This window comes from Plecotus auritus (assembly GCF_963455305.1).
Source record: "Plecotus auritus genome assembly, chromosome: 1".
Classification (NCBI taxonomy): Eukaryota; Metazoa; Chordata; class Mammalia; order Chiroptera; family Vespertilionidae; genus Plecotus; species Plecotus auritus.
In genome coordinates, this window is record NC_137770.1 from 169,434,776 (window position 1) to 169,456,907 (window position 22,132).

At 40.1% G+C, this 22,132-nt stretch overlaps 1 protein-coding gene across 1 annotated transcript in view; it reads left to right on the top strand.

The window, feature by feature from the left end:
* Positions 1-22,132, top strand: part of COL25A1 (collagen type XXV alpha 1 chain) — a 513,960-nt gene that overhangs the window by 360,060 nt on the left and 131,768 nt on the right. The window lies entirely within an intron of this gene.

Sequence of the window (22,132 nt, forward strand, 5' to 3'; positions counted from 1 at the left end):
GTGGCAAATTTACTAATCGAGCCCTAGCTGGTTTGACTCAGTGATAAAATATCAGCCCTTGGACTGAAGGGTCCCAGTTTCAATTCCAGTCAAGGGCACGTATCTTAGTTGCAGGCTCGATCCCTGGCCCTGATCAGTGCCTGCAGGAGGCAACCAACTGATGTGTCTCTGTCACATTGATATTTCTCTCTCTGTTTCTCCTCCTCACTTCCACTCTCTCTAAAAATCAGTGGAAAAATATCCTCAATGAGGATTAACAACAACAAAGAAAAATTACTCATCAAACTTAGGCAATAAAATGAACAAACATCCTGAAGTTATCTTTTGACTATATATTAATCTAATCAGTTGGTTTCCATCACCTTGCCAAACAACACAGAGCCCTGATAAAGAAGAGATTTAGTAATTATTAGTCTCAACATCATCAGCGGACAGCTGGTTTTAAATGAGTCCTAGGCTCTCACAGTTTCAATAAGCCACCCAGGAGCTCTGTTTAACTATTTTCATAAAATTCTTTTCTCTTCCCAGTGTATTCGAGTAAATTTTCATAACAGCTGGGACTACACAAAACTGATAGCATCTTAAAAACATCTTCAGCAAGACGGATTAAGTTCCAGAGAGGAAAGCATTTAGAAGTTTATTTTATTATCTTAACCTTTGTTGACTTGAATGATTAAACAGATTCTTTGGCTCTGCTAAAGCATTTAGGCTTGGATATTAATTTGATGTTCTTATTTACTTAACCCTTGCCTTTCTCTAGCCCTAATGAATACCCTACTCATTTGGTACTGAATGTATTGCCTGTGAAAAGGGAATTGACATAACACAATGGAAAGAAATAAGTTGTGAGAAAATTATTTTAATGCTTTCCAGATTCAGAAGAAGTTGGCATGGAAACAGCAAGCTTGTTAAAAATTGCAAACGTTCTTGTTATATTTTATAATTAGAGTTCTCCACGGAGTGTTCTCTATCACACTTCAAAGCATGAAGAGCTGGCATATTGAATTGAGCCCAGGAACATTTGTAAATTTGTCCTAATGTGGGTCAATTTTAAAAAATAAATGATCTTTGAAAACAATTGTTGATGTGTAGACGATATTTCCCTTGAAATTCAGTGTTGTAAATTGGTTGTATAACTGAGCTCATCAAGAAGAAAAGGGAAAAGAGGATTTTGGAAAGGTTGAGAAATAAATTCTATCTATTTTACATGATTTTAAACCTTGTGCATTTCTGTCTAATGCAAAAGATTATTTAAGTAAACCTGTAAGTATACTAACCCAGTGTGGTAAACTTTCATACAAAATATTTGGAAGTAAAAGTGAAGATTTTGCTCCACCCAACAACTTGTAAGCACTTTCTATAACAAAATAATAGAAAGCCTGAGATTTGAGCCCTTAACTGAAAATTCTTTTACTGACTGCGAATGCAGTAGACTAAAACCCAAATCCAGTCATAAGCATGTCTGACAAGGCATTCTGGAGAATGATGCCAACCAGTTTAAATAACTATTAGATTTTCTTTCAGTGTTTTTAATGCAATAATCTTCATAATAAAATAACTATTAATTCTATTTTATAAAGTAAAAGAAAGATTTCATTTGCCCACACTTTTGCTTATATCAACTGCAATATTCTCTTTCTTGACTTTTTTTTATGATTCATATATCTGGATATATACCTTACAGTCTTTTCAGGATAATGTGCACCATTTCACATATTTTTTTTAAAAGAGTGGAATGAAAGGCTTCAGGTGAAATATTATTTAATATTATTCTTTTACTATATTTCTTTTGTTTGAATTTTTACAAGTGCTGCTCTCTGTAAAATATTTTCTAAATAATTTAAAGAATACCTTGATACATTAATGATCTCTCAAACACAAAATTATACAAATGATTTTGTTCTTTTTATCATATAGTTAAGCATGTTATTTTCTCTTGAATTAAAACATGAGTCTTACATTTATTAACCCATATAATGTAGAGCTATGATTTGCATTAATTCTTACAAATGAAGCATATTATAAAATGTGGAGAGAAAGATAGATCTGGGATTGATGACTTTCAATATTATATTAGGAAGATAAAGTAAGCCTTTAGATAAATATATTAAAAGCTGTATGTGAAGTGGACCAAAAAAATTGAACATACTATATTGTTGGTAATATCTATGAATAATGAGCATATTGGAAATAGGAATTACAGCAATGTATAAGTAATTTACATGAACAAAATCCAACATAATTACCACCATTCTTTTTCCATCGTTCCCAAAAGCAGAATTATAGTTGCAACAAAAATGTTAATGAAGTGGATTAACCAAATAGAAATCAAATAAATATGAGACGGCAGATTTTTAATGGTGCATCAAGGTTTGCAGAAGGGACTAGACTGCAAGACCATATTTTTGATCCTTCCCTTCAGAATGGGTGAAATAATGGCTTATGCACTGACAGATCGTGTTTAGGGAGAACAGTTCCTGCGGTTCTGAATGAGATGGGTCTCTGGAAAGTCATTTATGCCAGACAGCAGCGTCCTTTCATAAGCATAGCCACACTAATGTGTCCAGCAGCTCCTCAGAGCAGACACAGCCTGTAAATCACAAGTGGCAAACAGGACTGGCTTTGTAGGGAAAGGATGTTGGTTGCAAGATCTTACTTCCAATGCAATTCTGTAGCAACTTTGAAGGAAGCAGGAAGCTTTCTCATCTCTCAGAATTCAGTTAAATTTCATTTGAGAAATGTTGATGTTAAGAGAAATTCTTTCTAGCACAAATAAACTTTTGAATGATTTAACCCCCACAAAAAATAATCCTATCTAATAAAAGAGTAATATGCAAATTGACCATCACTCCAACACACAAGATGGCTGCCCCCATGTGGACACAAGATGGCCGCTACAAGATGGCCAGCAGGGGAGGGCAGTTGGGAGGGACCAGGCCTGCAAGGGAGGGCAGTTGGGGGCGATCAAGCCTGCAGGGGAGGGCAGTTAGGGGTGACCAGGCTGGCAGAGGAGGGAAGTTGGGGGCGACTGGGCCTGCAGGGAAGGGCAGTTGGGGGGGACCCAGGCCTGCAGGGGAGAGCAGTTGGGGGGACCAGGCCTCTAAGGGAGGGCAGTTAGGGATGACCAGGCCAGCAGGGGAGGGCAGTTAGGGGTGACCAGGCCTGCAGGAGAGGGCAGTTAGGGGTGACCAGGCCTGCAGGAGAGGGCAGTTAGGGGTGACTAAGCCTGCAGGGGAGCAGTTAGGCATCAATCAGGCTGGCAGGGGAGTGGTTAGGGGGTGATCAGGCTGGCAGGCAGAAGTGGTTAGGGGCAATCAGAAGGCAGGCAGGCGAGCAGTTGGGAGCCAGCAGTCCAGTAGGATCATGCCTAAACGGGCAGTTGGACATCCTTTGAGGGGTCCCAGATTGGAGAGGGTGCAGGCTGGGCTGAGGGACACACACCCCTGTGCACGAATTTCATGCACCAGGCCTCTAGTAGTTATAATAATAATGATGATGGTAATAGTAATAATGTGACACGATTGTTTTCATAGTTCCACATGCCAAGAAAACTTCTGGGTGTTCTTATCATGCTATTATCTTGTGAGTTTAGCATGAATCTGTTGATAAAGAAGCCTTAGTGATGGAAAAGATGATATCAAACCCTCCAATGTAGCATTTGAAACATCAAGGAACTAGTGACATAGGACAGGGACTTTAGTTAGCTACAGGCCTAAAGGAATTCACTAGAGTTAAGATGGAGAAATGATGGTGAGTAAGCAAGAGAGAGAAACTGGTGTAGCCTAGTGGCAATGTTGTTCTGGCTTGAAGCCTGTGTGATGTGATGTGAAATAGCAGGAACTAACTATAACCGTAGGAAGTTCAAGGGAACAACAGGTGGTAATTGCTGCCCCATTCACCATGTCTTCAGTAGAACATGCCAGCTGGACATTCTGAGTTTACTGGCAGGTGAAGAAAAAGATAAAGGAGACACCATCAAAATTTTAATTAAGAAAACTTTCAATTGCTTTTTAAAATATCTTTACTCCTTGAGCCTTTTGTCAGGCTTATTTTTAGATGTTGAGTTAATCTATTTATCTAAACTATTAAAATTTTGGCCCAACCTTGAAATATCTCACCCAAGTCTTGACCCCATTAAGAGTTAGAGGAGGTCATCACTGTGTGAGGTTTCTGGGATCGGAGAAGGGACATTCTTCCACTGGTGAAGTAGGGAGTGCGGAATGAAGGATGTGACTGAGGGGGCCAGGCCCAAACCCAGAATGCAGCAGAGAATTTGCTAAAACATGCCCAGTGCCAAGTTGCATATGCTGTCATACTTTGTCACTCGGTCTTGTTCAAGGTTTACAAGTTGTTTTTCATATTAAAAATTACCAAACACTTGCCTTTTGTTAACAACCAACCACTTAAATTATTATACTGTATCTTATTCTGTATGTAGGTGTTTGTATGTATATATATATGTATGTACATATATATATATACATATATAATAAATTTATATACATATATATAAATTTATTAATAGAAGTTATTCTATCTATAGAGATATTTTATATATAAATATACGTGTGTATATTTATACAAAATTTCATTTGCCTACATTATTTGTATGAAACAGAGTTCGCCATAAGTATAGATTATTATTAACATATACAAGTTAATAACGCATACAAATGTTAACCTACTTTTATTTATACTCTGATTCCTATTAAGAAAAGATAGGCAAATATTCAAAGCAACATGGGAAGTTTAGTTGGATTAGACTGATATATCCTTCTTAACTGTTATCAAAAAAGCATTTTTCTACTTAGTATGGCTTTTCAGAATTGCTTAAAGAGAATGTAAATAACTTTTAATAATTTAATGACTAATTTTTATTCTCTTTTTAAAAATATTTTCTTCCTGTCTTTTTTTTAAATTTATCTTTATTGTTGAAAGTATTGCAGATGTCCTCTTTTTCCCCCATTGATCCTCTCCATCCAGCACCAGAGCCCCCCATCCCCACCCCATCCTCTGCCCCAGGCCTTCAGCACACTATGGGTTATGCATATATAAATATAAATTCTTTGGTTAATCTCCTACCCTTCCCCCACCGCCACCTGCCTTCCCACTGAGATTTGTCAGTCTGTTCCATGCTTCTGAGTCTCTGGATCTATTTTGTTCATCAGTTTATTTTGTTCACTTAGCCTGCAAGGAACACTATTTCAATGTTCTTTTGCGAAGGAAATGCTGGTGGTGGCAGTTCTTGATTCTCATAAAAGCACTGGCTCTGACTTCCAGGAGAGTCCATTGACTGAACTTTTTTGCAATAATATTTAAGGGACAAATACTTGCCTCGTCTTGAATATCAGAGAAAAGTTTAAGACTTAGTTCAGAATTCAGTTGCTACTTCTTAGCCATCTAATTTCTTTACTAGTAGCACTGCGCATGAATCCATGCACCAGTAGCTCTCTGCAGGGCCTGGCCACTCCATGCCTGCTGCCCAGAGGCTCTCCACAGCCCAAAGGCCCTCTGTGGCCAGGGTGGAAGCTTGCCTCGTCGCCGTGGTGACGAAACAAGCATTCCACCAGGCCGCTCATGCTGCCTGCTGTCAGCGGCCACCCCCCCAAGGACTGTGGGACTCCAGCGGGGCTGAGGGGACTGGGTGCCGCCATCTTGTGGCTATGAGTGCCACCATCTTTGTGACAGGGTGATGGTTAATTTGCATATTACCCTTTTATTAGATAGGATATTTCTTAGTGTTTGAGGAAGTCAGAAGTTCCTAGAATGTCAGCACTAGAACTTTCTTTTGGAAATTTTCTTATTGATATGGAAGGGACACAAACATATTTCTTGCATTGCTTGCATTATAGTAGCATCTTTTAATTTTCAGTCTTGATTCTTCTTTACTCTCAATGTATTTTTATCCTACTGAACAGTTATTTGAGAAGTTTAACATTGGAAAGATTGTGAATCATTAGCATAGTTTTATCAGATGTATTGGAAATTGGAAATTATCTTGTCTGCATTAAAATGGCTGATATCCATCATATGATAAAAGCTGCTAGCTACAATTCAACCATTTCTATTGATGTTTTAAAATTTCTTCAAAATTATGTCTCTGTTGTTAAAAGAATTTATAAGCCATATGATAATCAATATAATTTTGATGATGAAAACAATAGTAATGAATATTTTACTTTTTACTAATATGTTATTCTTTCTCTGCCCAGTAGGTAACTACTATGTTTAAACTTATCCCTCACACACCACTTTCATTTTCTGTCATAGATAAATATATATTATTTCTGCTTTGACAAATTAAAGTTTCCAGGGAATCTTCCAGTGTTAGCGTGATACAGACATTCTATTTTTGTTGCCTTTTTTGCTCAATTATTTTTCAATCTTACAACCGTTTGTTTAATAGTCATTCACAATTATTCAGTAATATTGGAAAAGGAAATGAACTTTGAGGAGATACAGGAAGAAGGTAACTATTAGATATGTTGGATTTGTTCATAAAATTAATGTAGAGATTTACAACTTCACCCTTCATTTTATATTTTTAGGCGGAAAAGTCAAACAAAATCAAAATGGAGAAAGCTTGCCATGTCACCAGTATAATGCTGAATGTTAAAGCTGTAACTCTATACTGGTCTGTGGTATTACTTCCACTTTGGAGCCATGTAGTTGTAATAAAATGTGTCAGAGAAGAATGCAAAGTTTGAGTCATGATATCTGCCCCCGATTTTATATAGTAACTATTATAACAACTCGAGATTTTTAGAATGTGTCCAACAAAATAACACGTGCCAACAGGGTTGTAGTTTGAGAAACTGTCACAACTTATATGAGATTTCTTTTTAGGGTGGAGGATAATAGCCTTGGTTGAAGCAGGGGAAGGGAATTCATTATCTTTATTTTTCCTTTCTTTTGAAATTGTTACATTATTTTATGCAATCTTCCCCTGTGTTTTGAATTAATATTTCTCAAGAGGCAGATTAGAGGCTACAAAGTGGTAGCCTGTGGACCAGAATCTGATACTAGCTAAATTTTATTTGGCTTTCCCAAATTGGTTGCTAACATTTTAATGCTGGCAATTTCATATAAAAATCTTATTTTTTTTAATTTATCTTGCTCCCTTATTATTTTTTAAAGTATAGTTGACATACAATGTTATATTACTTTCAGTTATACAACATAGTGATTCTGCAGTTACATACCTTACAATGTCATCACCATAATAAGTCTATTAACCATCTGTCACTATACAAAGTTATTACAGTATTGTTGACTATATCCCCTGTGCTGTACATTCTATCCCCCTGACTTATATATTTTATAGCTAGAAGTTTATATCTCCTATTTCCCTTCACCTTTCACACCCATCCCTCCACCCCTCTCAGCTTCTGGCAACTGTCAGTTTGTTCTTTCTGTGAATTTATTTCTGTTTTATTTTGTTTGTTCATTTGTGTGTTTTTTTTTAGATTCCACATGTAAGTAGTCATACAGCATTTGTCTTTTTCTGTCTGACTTATTTCACTTAGTACAATACCCTCTAGGTTCATCTGTGTTGTCACAAAAGGAAAGATTTCATTCTTTTATATTGCTGAGTAATATTCCAGTGCGTGTGTGTGTGTGTGTGTGTGTGTGTGTGTGTGTGTATCACATCTTTATCCATTTCTCTATTAATGGACACCTAGGTTACTTCCATGTCTTGACCACCTATCTGGTCCCCCATATAAACAAGTGACATCCTATATAATAAAGAGGTAACATGCAAATTGACCATCACTCCAGCACACAAGATGGCCGCCCCCATGTGGTCAAAGATGGCCACCCCCATATGGACACAAGATGACCGCCACAAGATGGCTGGCAGGGGAGGGCAGTTGGGAGGGACCAGGCCTGCAAGGGAAGGCAGTTAGGGGTGACCAGGCCAGCAGAGGAGGGCGGTTGGGGGCAACCAGGCCTGCAGGGGAGGGCAGTTGTGGGGGACCAAGCCTGCAGGGGAGGGCAGTTGGGGGGGACCCAGGCCTGCAGGGGAGGGCATTGGGTGCGACTGGGTCTGCAGGGAGGACAGTTAAAGTCGACCAGGCTGGCAGGGGAGGGCAATTAGGGGTGACTAGGCTGGTAAGGGAGGGAAGTTAGAGGTGACCGGGCCAGCAGGGGAGGGCAGTTGGGGTGACCAGGCCTGCAGAGGAGGACAGTTAGTGGCGACCAGGCCAATAAGGGAGGGCAGTTAGGCATCAATCGGACTGGCAGGGGAGCAGCTAGGTGTCGATCAGGCTGACAGGGGAATGGTTAGGGGGTGATCAGGCTGGCAGGCAGAAGCAGTTACGGGCAATGAGGCAGGCAGGCAGGTGAGCGGTTGGGAGCCAGCAGTCCTGGATTGTGAGAGGGATCCCAGATTGGAGAGGGTGCAGGCTGGCCTGAGGGACACCCCCCCCACCACCATGCACGAATTTCGTGCACTGGGCCTCTAGTCAAATATAAAGGTAATTATAGAGCATACAAGCATGTCGTAAATTGCCATCAAAATTTAGTCCCATATGGAAACATGCAAATTTCAGGGATGTTTTCAAGTCACAGGCTACGTTAGATTTGTGTAATTGAATTGGCTCTGAGAAAACACTAAAACTTCAGGGTAAAGATCAAAGGGGGATGCAGTGCTGGAGAATAGGACCAGTTAAGCAGTGGAGGAGGGCTCCTAGAGTAGTACTACCAAGTAACATCAGTCTCCAGTGAACTCTTCCAAGCATTCCATTTCTGAGTGTTGCTGAGGTCATTTTTGAAGAGTTCCACTGTTGCAGAGGGTTATCAGGCATTTGCTGTGGGGTCACATTTATTTATGGAGGAGGGTGAACTTCGGATGTGACATAGGAAATACAAGGATAACTGTGCACCCGTTATGGCTGAGCACCATGGGCCTCTTGCCAGCTCTTTTACAGGCTGGCTTCCAGCCATCTACCCCTTCTGTTGGAAGAAGAAAAGAGGCTGCCATCCAGGGAGCATGCCCAAGGAATTGTAGAGTCAACTCAATCTAATACCATACAAAGGAAGTTCAGCAAATACCCAGGAAGCCAGAACTAGTTTCTAGGGAACAACAGGACACTTTTGCTTTCTCTCCCAGAATGAAGAATGCAAAAAAGTTGAATTTTTCTCACAGGCTACTGGACAAATGCCTATTTTTTCTTCAATATAAAGTGCCCTGTCAGCTAACAAATCCCCTGTTTTCTTGGCACTGTTCTTTCCTAATCCTGCTGTGCCTATTCTCTCAGAGGTAGACTGTTTCCTTTTAGAAAATGGATAGGATACATTCAGGTTGAGGTGAGCCTTGACCTGGCAACCTCAACTAAAAAGCAACCTCGGTCTCATGGAATGGTAGATACAGACTGTTATTGTATTGTACACTGTCGTGATACTGTGCCATTTCAGAGGGAAGAGTACTTAAAAATTAAAAAGGCTAGTAGTTTGCAGCCCATAATTTATCATTTGTATTTCAAATGCAAATTGCATAAGATTCAGATGGGATGGAATTAAAGTTTCCTTTTGCATTATTTATATTTGTATTTGTAAAGGGGGGCCTCTTAAGCAAATTATTATGCAGTGATTGGCAGTCAAAGTGATCTTCTAAACAAGACTTCTGGAGGAGGGCTTTTTAAAATTTTTCAAAAAAAACAAAATTTTTACAGTTCTGTTTTTGCATTTACTTGCAGAACATATGCTAATTACAATGTGCTTTTTTATTCATTAAAGCAGTTAATTAAAAGACGTATACTTGATAACAATTGATCAGGATAGTTCTGATTAAAACATAAATTGAAATTATAAAAGCAAATTTATTGTTAATTTCTATAAACTTATATAAAATTATAATATATAATTCAGCTTGCCATGTATGTAGATAAGGCATTTGCTAGACTAGCCTATATTAACAAGTTTCATTGTTCGAAACTAAGTTAAATGCTTTAACTGCAAATCTTACTATTCTTTCTATAATCTCTAATTCTGTTAAAGGGATCTTTATTGTCAACTTTGAAACAAGCTAACAACCCTTTCTTGAAACCCTCAGAGTCAAATGTGTTTCAGAATCTAAAGTTTTAGGCATTAGAAAGTTAATACTATTCGTACACTGCTTATTGTCTGACACACTCAGAGACCTGAAGCTCAAGCCATCAATTTTTGCAGTGAAACACATGTGTGTTCACACTAAGAAGGAATATTAGTGACCATAAATGGCCTCACATCTGTTCAAATCCATCTTTGCCACCAAGTGAGTTTGTTGCAAACTTAAAAAACCTTTAGTTTAGACTTATGAAAACATTTCATTTAGTAGATTTTAGAATTACAGAAAAGGAATCAAGGACTGTATCGTCATTTTTAATCTATTCTTCATAATTTTGCCTGGGTTGCCTTCCTGATACCCACTTATGCCATGGCACCTTCATTGTGTATCTTTTTGGCTTCCCACTACTTCCCTTTAAGCTTCTTTAAAGACCTTTCAGAAGTTATATCCTATTAACTTTTCCATGTTCTTTCCTAAAAAGTAAGTACTTCACTCCAATCAAACTCAGCTTACCAGCAATCCCAGAGTGTATCTTCCACATCTTTGCTCACTGCATTTCAAACTGGAGTACCTTGCCTCAAGTCCGCAATCCACGTCAGACACTATCATCCTATTATCCTTCCTTTGCTGTCTGGAATCCCACAGGAGCCTTACCCATTCCCTAGTCAGAATATGCTTAAATAAACCAGTCAGAGAAAGACAAGTGCCATATATGGAATCTAATGAACAAAATGAACTAACAAGCAAAATAGTGACAGACTCATAGATAGAGAGCAGGCTGACAGCTATTGGGAAAAGAGGGGGCTGGGTGGAGGGATTGGAGGGATTGAGCAAAAAAGAAAAGAGAGAAAACTCATGAATACAACAACAGTATGGTGATTGCTGGGGAGGGCTGGAGTGGGGAAGGTGGAAGAGGGTATATGGGGGACATATGGTGATGGACAGAGACTTGACTTGGGGTGGTGAACACACAATACAGTGTACAGATGATATGTTGCAGAATTGTGCACCTGAAACGTGTATAATTTTGTTTACCAGTGTCACCCCAATAAATTCAATAAAAAGAGAAAGGAAAGAATGTGCTTAAATAGAATACTGCCTGCCCTCTAATTATAGCACTAATTTAGTATATTTTCCATTTGAATTGATAGTCATGTGTTAACTTCCCCACCCAACTAGATTTAAACCCATTCAGCTTTTTCAGTGTACTTGGTGTGAACATACAATTACAAGACATTGGTTACATGAATGAATGAATGTGTTAGTTAGGATCTCTCTTGATCTCATCCATCTGACCACCCACAAGGAACCTTACACCCTGTGGTCATTGCCATTAGCCCAGATCTTAAACGTCCCCACATGGAGAATAGGATAAAGATCTCAAGAGAGTACCCAGAAGAAGACAGACTCTGTGTTCCAAGTGCAGATTTAGTATTACTTCGGGAAAGGAAACTGTATTTTCTCTTTGATTTCAGTATTCATCCTGACAATACTATCAAGAAGGCAAGGTGTCCCTCCTCTTCGAGAGTGGCCAGGTAGAAAGGGTCTACAGGGCTACTCCGTCCTGTGGGTCTCCACGTGAATAACACTTTTTGGGGGAAGACCTTCCCGACCAGCCGGCCTGGGTTAGCTTTCCTCTCTGTGTACTCTCATAGCTTTTGTTTTGTTAACAGTCACCATATTTACTTTTGGGGTATGAGTCTCAATCCAAAAACTCAGGTCCGTAATAAATAGGACTTAATTTTCTGTAAAAATTTGATTTCTGAATCTGAGCCTCCATTCTTCTGAGCTGATAAAAAATAAACAAATAAAAAAACATCAGTCTTCTTGGGATCTCTACACTGTCCTCCACCTTTAGGCCTGCTTCACACTTCTGGGAGTCTTATAGTACCGAATGATCCAGGATTGGAAATAGAGAGGTCCCCGGTCTTCAGTTGGCAGACCACACAGTGTGCTGCTGAGAGGCTGCATGCCTTGACTGACCGGCATGGCTCTTCGGATACAGGGTGTCATTCCTGCATCTTGGGGCACAGGAAACTTTCTGCAATGTCTGAGCCACCCTTCAGACTGGGGAATCTTTTGCAAGGCTTCCTCTGTTCCCAGACATCTAGATATGTCACGTACCACTTTTTAAAAAAATATATTTGTATTGATTTCAGAGAGGAAGGAAGAGGGAGGGAGGGAAGGAGGAAGGGAGGGAGGAAGAGAGAGAGAGAAAGAGAGAGAGAGAGAGAGAGAGAGAGAGAGAGAGAGAAAGAGAGAGAGAGAAACATCAATGATGAGAGAGAATCATTGATTGGCTGCCTCCTGCCTTCCCCACACTGGGGATCGAGCCCCGCAACCCAGGCATATGCCCTGACTGGGAATTGAACTGTGACCTCCTGGTTCATAGGTCAATGCTCAGCCACAGCACCACACCGGCTGGGCCCATTTTCTTTTTAAAGGTATTGTTGCCTTCCTGGAAGTGCTGCTGGGAAGCTGGGCTAAGGCCCCAGTGCTCCTGGGGACCACAGATCTCCTTCCTCTCTTCCAGTTTGTGGGAGTTTCTTCATAAATATTCTTGATTTCTAGAAATGTTGGTGGACAAGTTTGTTTCCTATCTTGCCTCCTCAGACATTTTCTGAGGTAATATCAGATGGCCAGAGCTTGGTGGAATTGCAAAGGAAATGGAAAAATAAGAGAGAAAAAACCTAGATAAATATATCAAAAGAGATCTCAGTGTAATTGCTTGTTTAATGTCTGCCTTTCTTGGTTAGACTTTGAACTTCATCAAGCCTGAAATAAGGCTTTCTAATCTCAATGTTCAAGTATTGTCTTGTTTGTGTGAGGATCCTATTAAAGTCTTCGTGAATAAATGGGGATGAAATTCAGAGACTGGATATATGAAAAACATAATGGCTAAGAGGGCAGACTCAGAGAAGATGGCCCAGATGTGAATCTTGGCTTTCCTATTTACAGTTAGATGGGCAAACCCTTAACTTCTTCATGCCTCCTCAAATTCTTCATTCATCAGGTGGTGATTGTGAGAATTTAAAGAAGTTAATGTTTAGCCTGGCCAGTGTGAGTCAATAGTTGAACATCAACCTGTGAACCAGGAGGTCATGGTTGATTCCCATCAGGGCACATGCCCAGGTTGCGGGCTCAGTCCTGGGGGGCGGGAAGAGGGGGGGACAGTGGCATACAGGAGGCAGCTGATCAGTGATTCTCTCTCATCATTGATGTTTCTATCTCTCTCTCCCTCTTCCTTCCTCTCTGAAATCAATTTTAAAAAGTATATTTTTTAAAAAGTTAACATTTAGCCCTAACCGGTTTGGCTCAGTGGATAAAGCATCGGCCTGCAGACTGAAGAATCTCAGGTTTAATTCCAGTCAAGGGCATGTACCTTGGTTGCAGGCAGCTGATCAATGTTTCTCTCTCATCAATGTTTCTAACTCTCTATCCCTCTCCCTTCCTCTCTGTGAAAAATTAATATAATATATTTTTAAAAAGACCGCAAATAAAAAAGTTAACATTTATAAAATTCTTAGACTAATACCTGGCACATCATCTGAATCATATGAATGTTATCAGTGGAAGTGGAGTTCCTGAGGTACTGTGAGGAAAATAATTTCCTGAGGCATCCATGGGAAGATGAGGTTTCATGGAAAGCTTTATTGATGATGTAAAATTTGGGGGGGTTCCCTTCCAAGGTCCTGTCTCTGTCTGGCCATGGAAGAAGTCCATTCTTGTCTTCAGCAGGGCCAGAATTAAGGCCACTGCCCAGAATTTCTGCTCCATATTAAAGTCCAGCCCAGTCCAGCATCTGACTAGCTTAGCTTGTGTTCCCAGCTGCAGTCCATTTCATGTGGGGTCTGCACAGCCATGTGCCATGCAGCTGCTGAAGGCCGCAAGGCAATGAGACAGAACAGGTGAGTGCTTGGGCTAATGCAGTTCCTGAGCAAGAGAGAACAAGAGTGAGCAAGAGAGAGGGTACCCTTTGTCTGGGGATTTTAACTTTCCAAGATTTTGTGCGCTTCTGATGGGGTCCATCCCCCTAGCCAATCCATTGTTTCCCGGGCTAGACTGGCAGACAAGCACCTTCCCTAGGTCACCCCAACTGCACTGTGCATGTGCCTATCTCCCGCTTTGTTCAATCTCTTCCCCAATGATCTGCAGAGAATGGGCCAGTGGTTCACTGGGGTGCATGAAGCTGTAGCTTCCTGTTGAAGCTGCTAGGTGACCATGCCTGGTCTTCCCTTTGCTCTCTTCCCATTAGTAATATTAATAAACTAATTACAATGATAACATTAATGTTGATCAGTATTCTTACCATTGTCCTCATTATTTATCTTTATTACTAAGAAATCCTCAGACAGGACTGTTCTCTTGATGTTCTAAGAGAGAGAACAGCTCTGGTCCAATGCTAGCAAAGTTTATATAAATAAGGTTGATACAATTTTATTTTTGCATGATCTCCCAGACTGCTAAACTATTTTATATTTCTTTCCTGTATTCGGTGTCTACTCTCGTTCCCTCAGGATCATGCTTCTTCAGGAATCCGACTTCTTTTCATCTTCTGTTGGCCTTTCTTAGCTGTATGTGCAATGACCCCAGGAGCCCCTTATTAGGTTGTATATGACAGCTAGAGCCTTTCTCAGTACCTGTGGTTCAGGCAATTTTTCTTATATTTCACACTTGCCAATGTTGAAGTTTATCTGCCATCTTTCTGCTTATTCGCAGATCCTTTGCAGTTTGTCTTTACTTAGCATTCAAGTAGCTACAGTATTTAATGACATTTGTCAATGCAGAGATTGCATTGTTCTCTTTCTCTTCTAAATAATTTGAAAATTTGCACTTGTCATTTACATGTAAAAAGATAATTCCTGGAGTGACTAGGGTTAACATTTGTAATAGAACACATTAGAATGGAACTTGGATTATCTATAAAAAAGGAAGACTGACTTTCTGAGCCAATATTGCATTCAACTACAGGAAGCTAGGTTCTTTTCATAAATAGTATTTCCACAAAGTGATCCTTCTCAGTCAATTATAAATTCGGATTTTCTTAGGCTCAAATGCTCATATTATGGTTTTTCAAAGGATTTCTTTAGATATTTAGAACTTCATATAGTTGCTTTTTTCTCTTCAGACAGATTGTACCATCTACTACAATGTGGAATGATTTAGTGATAAATTTTCTTTCTCTTAATTCCTTTCCTGCTGTTAAACTAAAGTTATTCTTTTACCTAAATATTTTTGCATTCTATTATACTATTTCCCCATCTGGTCTCTCTTAGCTAGAAATCATCTTATCAACTTCTCGGAATATTTATCTTTATTTATGCTGCACACATACCCACTGTGATGGTTGTGTTGTAATGCATGATATATTTTGGGCAAACAGAATCATGATACTATTTACATTATGGAGAAGCTTACGGATTCTCATTTCTCAGCATAACACAGATTTTTTTTTCTTGTATTGGGGCCCTTGGCGACCTTTACAATTAGAATAATTGCTTGTTTTGCCTACTTACCTCTACAGCTCCCTGAGCACTGTCAGTGACATTGCCATTGTTAGCTTATTCTGACTATGGGTCATTTCTGTACATTTGTACAGCGCAATTAATGATGCAGTAAACAGTGAAGTCAAGTGTGTGTGTCTATCATTTTGAGTCATTTGCCTGTATGGAAGAGAGCTAGCATTCTCCTGCTTCTACAGCCACTTTTATTAATCCTCTTTGTAGTTGCCTCTTTCTCTGCCCATCCCTTAAATGGAAGGCTGTTCTGCCTATAGCCTCCCTTCATGATTTCACAGAGCCCTATGACTCGTGATTCCCATTTGTCTCCTGACTATTTTATGTGCATATCCAACCTCCGTTCCTTGGCTGTCCATAGACACCTCAAATTCAGTAAGTCCCTAACTAAAGTCATCATCTGTAACCAGCTACCTGCCCAGAAAATCCAGTCTCTTCTAGTGTTCCTTCTAACATCCTCTGTTCCTCAGTCTATAGACCAAGGACCATTCTCTGCTCTTTCTCCCTTATGTTTTCAGCCAAGCTATAAATCCTGCAAATTCTACCTCCTTAATATCACTCAAAACTCTCATTATGTCTCTTCCCTAGTTCTAGGGCACAGCCCCTCAACTAGACCATGATAGCATTTTTCTAGACAGTTTCTCTCTGTTCGCTTTTCCTCTTTCTGTGCCAACTGCTGTCTCTCATTCACTTTGCTGAGAGTCTCCCAAGGCTCCTCAAACCTGGCATTAGGTGCATGTCCTATTTCCTTTGTAGTCCCTCTACTTCTCCAACAAAACGCTGTCATCCCTATGATTATTGACTGCTTATTTTCCCCCATTGCTCTACCAGACATTCAAACCTGTGAGCATGAGGTCTTGGCTCACCAGTCAATCCCCAGGGCCTAACACAGTGAATGCTGCACAGAAGGCACTCGATAAATACTTCTCAAATATTGTGGAATATTTGTCAAGCTTTCTTGTACTTAAACTATAAATAAAGTAAAAAGAAATTATAAACACATAAATAGCATGATGACAAAGTCTGGAATTAGAAGTCCTGGATTGAATTTCTGGCTCTATCATTGCCTTACTGAATACTTTTGACAAAACACACAATTTCTCACTGTAATGTAATCATATAACACTCATCATTAGTGAGTACACAATAAAAATGACTATAGCATCTTGAATGTATGGTTTCTAAGTAGGTTAGAAGCATTACTTATGAATTATTTATTTGTTCAACATCCCTTTGGGGTAGGCTTGCATCTTTCCTTCTAGAAGGTAGTGATGGGAGATAGAGCCTCTCCTGCAATGGTATCAAAATACTTTTTCTGAGTTGGTTACCTACTTCACAGCATGACAGGAAGATCCATGAAGGGCTCCTAGTGTTTATGCTCTCAGGAGGAAAATGGGTTGCATACAGTAGTTTTATACTCTTGTATATCCCATTTCTTAAGAATTCAATATATTTGGGCGGTGATATTTGTGCAAATAATTTCAGTAGTTTAGCTTATTCCTGGACTCATTCTCCATTTTTTTCCTGGGGATACATTTTTTTCCCACACCCACTCGAACCATCTGTGTACCAGGCAAGTTTTCTGAGATGTAAATCAAGTAAAATATGTCCATTCCACTTACTTAGAAAGATGTATGCCTAATGATGCTGTGGGAAAATGGCATAGTAATGAACAAGTACTCCCTCTGTGTAAACAGCTAGGAAAGCCTAGCAGCCACAGCACACAAAGCTGTGACCTACCGATAAGCATTCAGCACAGGTACTTTTCAGCCTTAGCCCCCAAGACCACCTGCAGGAAGCAGAGTCAGTTTGTCTGTGTGTGAATCTGGAAGTAACCCCAATGAGAAGATATTCTCTATCATCGTCAAATAGTAACATTTTTAAAATGTGTGCAAATTTTACATTCTACCCCAAATTATGTTAATATTTGTTTTACAAAAACAAAAATGTTTAAAATTATACATATGATAAGGGGTGAGTATCAAAAATTTATAAAGAACTTATACAACTCAACATCAAAAATACCCCACATAATCCCATTTAAAAGTGGGCAAAGGATGCATAACCCATGGACACAGACAATAGGGTGGTGAAGGCCTGGAGTGGGGGCGGAGGTGGCTAGAAGGGGTCCATGGGGGAAAAAGGGGGACATTGTTTTAATACTTTCAACAATATATATATATATATATATATATATATATATATAGGCAAAGAACCTGAATATATGCTTCTCCAATGAGGACATACAGATGGCCAATAGATATATGAAAAAATGCTCAAAGTCACTAATCATCAGAGAGATGCAAATTAAAACTACAATGAGATATCTCTTCACACCTATCAGAATGGCTATCATCAATAAATCAACAAATAACAAGTGTTGGTGAGGATGTGGAGAAAAGGGAAACCTGGTGCACTGTTGGTGGGAACGCAGATTGACATTATGGCTGAAAAGAGTCTTATACTACAAACATAATTTTATTGGTTTTGTTAAAATGAACTCTTAAGCCACAGTGGAAAGCAGTATGGAGCTCCCTCAAAAAATTAAAAATGGAAATGCCTCAGAACCCAGTGATTCTACTTCTAGGAATATATTCAAAGAAACCTGAAACACTGATTCAAAAGAATATATGCACCCCTATGCTCATTGCAGTGTTACTTACCATAGCCAAGATTTGGAAGCAGCCCAAGTGCCCATCAGTAGATGAGTGGATAAAAAAACTGTGGTACATTTATATAGTGGAATACTACTTGGTTATAAAAAGGAAGAAAAAGGAAGGAAATCTTAACTTTTGTGACAGCATGGAGGGACCTGCAGAGTATTATGCTAAGTGAAATAAGCCAGTCAGAGAAAGGCAAGTACCATATGATCTCACTTATATGTGGAATCTAATGAACAGAATAAAGTAACTAACAAAATAGAAACAGATACAGAGAACAGACTGATGCTGTCAGAGGGGAGGGGTATTGAGGGGCTGGCTGAAAAAGGTGAAGGGATTAAGCAAAAAAAAAAAACAACAAAAAACCCAACCTCATAGACATAGAAAACAGTATAGTGATTACCAGAGGGGAAGGATGGTGGGGAGAGTAGAAGAGGGTTAAGGGGGCATAAATAGTGATAGAAGGAGACTTGTCTTGGGTAGTGAACACACAATCCTATAAAATAAAACCCTAATATGCAAACTGACCAAACGGTGGAATGACCAGTCGCTATGACGTGCACTGACCACCAGGGGACAGACACTCATTGCAGGAGCTGCCCCCTGGTGGTCAGTGTGCTCCCACAGGGGGAGTGCCACTCAGCCAGAAGCTGAGTTCATGGCTGGCGAGTGTAGCAGTGGTGGCGGGAGCCTCTCCCGCCTCCGAGGCAGCACTAAAGACCGCTTGGGGGATGTCCGACTGCAGGCTTAGGCCCGGTAGTGGGACATCCCCCGAAGGGTCCCAGACTGCGAGAGGGCATAGGCCGGGCTGAGGGACCCCCCCCCCCGCCCCCAGTGCACAAATGTTATGCACCGGCTCTCTAGTACAATATGCAGATGATGTAGTATAGCATTGTACACTGGAAACCTGCGTAATTTTATTAACCAATGTCACCCCAAGAAATTTAATTTAAAAATAAATAAAAATAAAAGTATTTGCTGTCAATTAAAATGAACTCTTAAGGAAGATGGACCATGTTTACTATTGCCTTTGAACACTCCTGCGATATTGACAAGTACCCGTCAAGCATTACCACAGCTTTTAAAACACAGGGTCCTAGATCATTGCAGCCCAGGCCATGGGATTTTTGTTAGAATTTAGGAGATTTCTCCACATGTCCCCTTTCTACTTTGCTACATGCAAACGCTTGAAGTCCTTTTGCTTAGTTCACTAGTGAGATTGTTAAAATGCAGTTCTAAGCACCTAATTGGCAGCATGTCCACAGTTCAGATGACAGAGAGACATACACTCGGCTTCCTCAAACAGAAAATCTCAGTCCGAGGTGAGAATTACCTCTTCACTTCCTCTTTAGATCTGGTTAACACTGGAAACCAAACTGAGAAGTTCTAAAACTTAATGCTTTGTTTGGAGCCTTTAGAGAGGATGATCAAACAGCAAGCTCATCATGCTCAGATAGGAGTACAAGAAGTGACTTATTTATACATTCACATTTCAAAACATTTCTGAGGCCTACCATGTGTGCTGTTTAAAGGTTTTTAATTTTAAATGATTTTTGTTAGATAATCTGTTTAAAGTGACATTATGATTTATCGCCACTAATCAAGATTCTGATCCCTTGTAGACTCCTTGTTTGTATCTGTTTTTGTTCTTTGTTACATAAATATGAGGTTTATACATAAAATTCTGACTGTGTAATATAGGGCTAATGAGTCACAGATGGAAAGATGCTGGCACATTACCATCTAATAACATTTTAAACTCATATTCTGTAGTAAAACAAAAGCAAATTGTACACATCTGTTTTCCAACTTGTAGCATTTCTGAATTTGTGTAGAATCTATGCTTAAAGGACTTTTACTCAGGGAGAAGAAAAAAGAGGATACAGGTCACCTTGAAATTACCCAGCCACTTAATTGCCTTATCGGAAAGGATTTGGCGAAAGGGATCCGACTTCCTCTGCTTTGCTTCCTGAGGAGCCCCAGCTCTAAAGAATGAGAATCGAAGGCATTAGAGCTGAAAAGAAAGTCTCATGCTACAAGCATAGTTTTATTGATGTTGTTAAAAAGAAAAATATATCCCTAGTAAGGGGAAAATAAAGGAGAAAATGTACCCAAACTAGTAAAATTGAAAAACTAGAAATTTTCTGGCCTTTCCTAAAAATATTCTCAAAATAGATATGGGTGGGAAGAGGAGAAGAACAGTGAGGAGGAGAGAATGTAGGAAGGCAACACGGATCGCCATGGTGGTTGTTTATTTTGTTTGTATGGGGAACATGTTCTGCATGAGAAAAATGGAGTAAAAAGCTCCCATATCACATGTTGTTGCAAAAGACGTAGAACAAAGGCAGAATTTCTCTCTCAGACCTACCCAATCGATACTGCCTTTAGGGCCGCTTGAGTATAGTTAGTGAAGTACAGGACTCCAGCGCAGTCTCCCCCGTGCTCCTGGGTTAAGGAATTCAAACCCACTTTTCTGCTTCAAGGGGTTGTGTGAACTGTCAAGTTCTTTTGGAAAAGGTACGTGACAGAAGTAATTACTATGGAGTGTGACCATAACTCCCCCTGACATGAAATACCCATGTTATAAGAGACAGATTTCCATCTACCACCTCTGCAGGAATTCCTGAAACAGGAAAGACCTGAGAATCATCAGATGATTCAGGAGGGAAATTCTGATATGTGGGTGGTATTTTGTGAGGCGTACTCCATTTATTCTGAGGAATACTGCAAAATGCTGTTCATGGTTGTCCAAAAAGGAATGAATGCACATATTGTATGTCCTGTGTTGTAGATTCAACAGAATATCAGTAGAGGGAAATTAAAGTGTTGTTTTCATAACAGTGTCTGTAGTGATCTCCAGTTTGTACTAACATTTTATACGTAAGAGTCCAGACATGTTGGGAGTACGAGTACACCCTGCGATGCACTGTACCTGCCACAAGGAGCAGTTACAAGGGTTCTCAATCTGGCATTCCCTTTAAGGACTGGTTCACTTGGGAGCCTCGTGTGTCTGATATTGTTCATGGCATGTCAGGCAAGGCAAGACTTAGAGCTGGGCAGGGTGATTTTAGGTACATGCTTGTTTTGTTTGTCCACCAGTGAAATGTCTGTGTGACGTTTTGTGTCGTGTTTTGGTGCTGTGCCCTGTCCATAGGGTCTGCCAGGCTTCCCCACAGTCGCTGCCCTGCACAGTAATCAGATCCTCACCGTCAAGGTTTGTGGTTGGCACCCATGCCCTCCGTCAGAGCCCGCAATCAGCATAAGGGTGAGCAAGAACAGCTCAACTGGCCTGCCGAGTCCTGCCGCTCCCTCTCATCCAACGTACCAGCTTCCTGGGTTCTTGGACCTCATGTACATCAGTGAGGCCAGATATGTATGAAGGAGGATCTTGAGCATATGAGAGAGTTAAGATATTGAAGTCGAGCAAGGACAGTGGGCAGAGGCAGGCACGACTCTTCAGGGCGGTGCGGACCTGGAGGGTTGAATGAGTATGCTTTGCAAAGCTCTAAATATTTTTCAATCAATTCAATCATCCTAAGTACTCTGGACTTCGGCATCAACAAAAGGGCAGTCGCGTTCATGCCACATTGTGCTGGTTGACAAGTCTGACGGAAATTGAACTGGCGCTTTGTCTGAGGACTTTCTGCTCAGAGTGCAGAATGCAGGTGGCTCAAGCATACCTGCCCCTTGAGTATACTACCTTAGAAAGGCCCAAACCCACGGCAAAACAATGGGATCCAAAAGAAGGTTCACCTCTGACTGAAACCAGGTCTCACCATCCTGGTTCAGGGTTACATTTCTGTCAAGAAGAGCCTGAGGGTCTGATGTCAGACACAAGTGCCAGTTCTGTTTTATTTAATGGTCATTATAACTCTAATGCGTATATCTTTATTTCTTTCTTGGGGCCT